Here is a 3958-nt window from a genome sequence, read left to right as displayed (position 1 = left end):
AGGCTGGGGCTTTAGTGGATGTGAGTGCAGACTGAGCCCATGAGGACATGGCGGTGGGTCCGGCCAGAGCACAGCCCTGCAGCCTAGGCTATGCTGGGGCAGAATGCACTATTCATTTGTAGCTGAGCACATGCCACCTAGATTACCTTTCCCAGCCCCCTACAGTGAGGTGTAGCCATGTGACTAAGTTCTACCCACTGAAATGTGAGCACGAAGTGATGTGCACAACTTAAGGGACGAGAGGGGCATGCGCTCTGCCCCTCCCTTCTTCTTGCTGGCTAGAGGCAAGGTGTGATGGCTGGAGGTCCAGCAGCCATTTTGAGCCATAGAAGAACAAGCTGACATCACAGAGCCTCACACAAGTGAGAAATAAATTTCCGTCTTTTAAAAGCCTTGATTATTTGGAGTTCTCATTTACTTGTGACCAATATTATTCCTAACCAATACACCATCTTTTGGTTGGGAAGAGGTTGCGGTCACTAGCAGATGGCTTGTAGGGGGAACCTGCAATGTGCCAGGGGGTGGCAAGCCATGAGATGAGGCCGATCATTGTTACACATAATACTAATTGCTGACATGTATCGGTGTGTGTATGTGTAAAACACTTAGCCCAGTACCTGGTGCAGAGTAGGAGGCAAATAAATGTTAGCAATTGTATTGTCATTGAAGGTGAGTTAAACCTTGTACACATGCTGCAAAGGGCTATCAGGGTCAGAGGGAAGAGCACAGGTGGAGGAGGCATTGAAACACGGCCCTGAAACATGGGAACAAGACAAGCCAAGACTGGTCAAGTAGTAACGTCGGCAGGCACTGTGCCAAAGCCTCCCAGGAGCTACTTCACATAATCCCCCAAGAACACAGAGAAGCAGCTGGAGACTATTCCATGATAGTGAGGAACCGGAGCTCAGAGATGGCAAGGACCTCCCCAAGGTCACCCAGCAGAGCCGGGTTTGAACTTGGACGCTCTGGCCCCACTGTCCTCGCCCAAGAGGCCTGAGAAGCATGGGTCGGACAGTGGGAAGAACAGGGAAAGCCTACTCAGGAGGACACCACGTGTGACGATTTCTGCCACCTCGTGTCTGATACGAAAGGCCTTGGGGTGGGGAGGGTCTTCGTCAGTGGGGAGGCCCCTGGCCGGCCCCAGTGGGGAATATGACCACGGGCATGAAGAGCCAGGCTTTGGAATGAAGTGTGTCCTGTGACTGCTGTAGCAAATGACCACAAATTCAGTGGTTTTAAACAACACAAATCTATTCTCCTATAATTCTGTGGGTCAGAAGTTCAAAATGAGTCTCACTGAGCTAAAATTGAGGTGTTGGCAGGGTAGGTTCCTTCTGGAGGCTCCAGGGGGAACCCACGTCCTCACCTTTTCCAGCTTCTCAGGACTGCCTGAGTTCCTGGGCTCACGGCCCCTTCTTCCACCTTCAAAGCCCTCAATCGCATCCCTCCACCCCCTGCTTCTGTCACACCCCCCTCTGACACTGACCCTCCTGCCCTCCTCTTATTGGGACCCTAGGGATGACTTTGGGCCACCCGGATAATCCAGGGTGGCCCAAATCCTTGAGATAATCCCTATCTCAAGGTCCTCAACTTAATCCCATTGCAAAGCCCCTCTTGCTGTGTAAAATCACACGTTCACAGGTCCTGGGATTAGGACATGAGCGTCTAGGGCTGGCCTGTGGCTCACTTGGGAGAGTATGGTGCTGATAATACCAAGGCCATGGGTTCGGATCCCTGTATAGGGATGGCCGGTTAGCTCACTTGGAAGAGCGTGGTGCTGACAACACCAAGTCAAGGGTTAAGATCCCCTTTCTGGTCATCTTTAAAAAAAAAAAAAAAAAGATATGAGCGTCTTCGAGGGCCGTTATGCTCTCTCCCACAAGTGATAAAGGAACCAAACAGAGTCCCCAAATTCCAGACAATAGGGAAGGTGGGGGCCAGACAGGAGAGAGGCAGTGCAGACAGGGGCGAGGCAGTGCAGACAGGGGAGCAGGGAGGCGGAGTCTGGGTGGTGAGGTGCGGGCGGGATGACATCCCCTGCCTTCCAGAGGCGGCCTGTCCCAGGGAACTTGGACACTCTGCTTGGTCTTTTTACCACTCTTTGCCAATTCAAGGCCCAGCGTGGCCAGGGAAGCACACCCCACCATCTGCTTCCCCATTGCCTCCTCCGGCCATACCCCTCCCGGGGCCCATTGCTCCAGCACAGACCCATCTACTGCTGGGACAGAGCCATTTCCCTGGGTGGGGACCACCCAGCCACTTTCCCTAGCCAGGACCCAGCTGGGAGCTCTGCTCAACCCCAGACCCACTGGGGCCTCAGCACATCCCCCAAGGCCCCCACACGTGTCCCCCAAGCCAGGCTCAGAATCTGAAAAAAATGCCAAGGCCCAGCAGCCCATTGTGGAGTCTGCAGCAGCCCCAAATTAAGCCCCTTCCTGAGTTCACGTACCTGCCTGCTGGCTTCATGTGGTCTGTGAAAAGTCACCACTGTGTATGTGGCTGCTTAAAAAAAAAAAAAAAAGGGAAGAAAAGCTAATTTAATCTTAGGCTGCACTAAAAATGGCTGGGGCTGGGACCCCGGGAGGGAAGAGCTCCTTGAGCCTGGCGTGGTCAGACTCCACATAGGGACAAGGATCTCCTAGGCACTGGCATGACCACAGCTGCTATGGCCCTTATATCCCCCATCCTGCCTGAGGTTGCTGTGGTTGGACACTGAGGGTCCCTTACCAGCACCATCTCATTTCCTCCCCTTGGTAACTCCATGGGGGGGACAATTACTGTCCCTACTTTACAGATGGGGAAACTGAGGCTCAGGGAGGAAGCAGTGTGCCCTCTCCAGGGGCCCAGATGGGTGGGGAGAGCTTGGACTCAGCCCCCTGGCCAGAAAACTCATGAGTGCAGGGGCCTTCTGCCTGGGTTATGGGTATATCCCCCCCAGCAGCCCAGGGCCAGGGCTCAGATCACAGGCAGAGGACTGAGTAAGCCGGATCTGTCACTACGCTCTGCAGAGGGAAAGGAAGAACAGCCTAGGAAAGAGCGTCTTGTAAAATCAGAGCAGGACCCAGGATTTCCTCTGAGTGCTCCTGCCCAAGTGTTAACCTGAATCAGTACTTGAGGAAACAGAGGAACGTTCCCCAAAATGACTGGCTCAGAGTCCCCAAAATGTCAGTATCAGGCCATCTAAAGGCCTTCTGGGCCAGAAGGACATCGTTTATTTGCTTATTCACTAAAAAGGCTTACAGGACAATTGTGACATCTGAATAAAGTCTGTAGATTAAGTAATAGAATGTAAGAGTGTTAATTTCCTGATTTTGATATTTGTATGGTGGATTACATAAAAGACTGGTCTTGTCTTTAGGAAACACACGAAGTACTGGGGAAAGGGGACATCAGGTCTGCAACGTGCTCTCAAATGGTTCAGAAAATAAAATACACAGAGGGACAGACAGATGACACAGAGACAGAACACAAAACAAACAGGATAAAGGGTTAACAATCGGGGGATCTGGGTGAAGGGGTTCTTGTATTATTTTTGTAGAGCTGAGATCATTTCAAAATAAAAAGCTACAAAAATTAAAAGAAATCAAAGTCAGTATCCTGAAAAAAAGAGGCTGCGAAACAGTTCCTGACTCGAGGAGACTTAAAACAGACCCGGGCAGTCGCTGCCATGCGCCCCGGATCCGCGAAGACCCAGCTGCAGGGACACCCGCGGTTCCCGTGCAACCGAGACTGGGGAGCAGCGCGGGTGGTCTCCGGGGTGTGAAGTCCCACGTGCAGGCAGGAGGACGCCCTTGCTCTTGGGAGATGCACGCTGATGTCGCGACCGCAGCAACTCCTCGCTCTCCCTGGCTCAGCAGCAACACCCTTGCAGGAAATCGAGAGCGCGCGAGGAAGCGCGTGGGACCTAAATGGGCGCGCAGGGGTCCGCGCCCCTCCCCGCCCCCGCCCCCGCGCGCCC

The sequence above is a fragment of the Galeopterus variegatus genome, unplaced genomic scaffold (assembly GCF_000696425.1).
Source record: "Galeopterus variegatus unplaced genomic scaffold, G_variegatus-3.0.2 Scaffold1563, whole genome shotgun sequence".
Lineage (NCBI taxonomy): Eukaryota > Metazoa > Chordata > Mammalia > Dermoptera > Cynocephalidae > Galeopterus > Galeopterus variegatus.
This window is presented reverse-complemented; position numbering follows the sequence as displayed.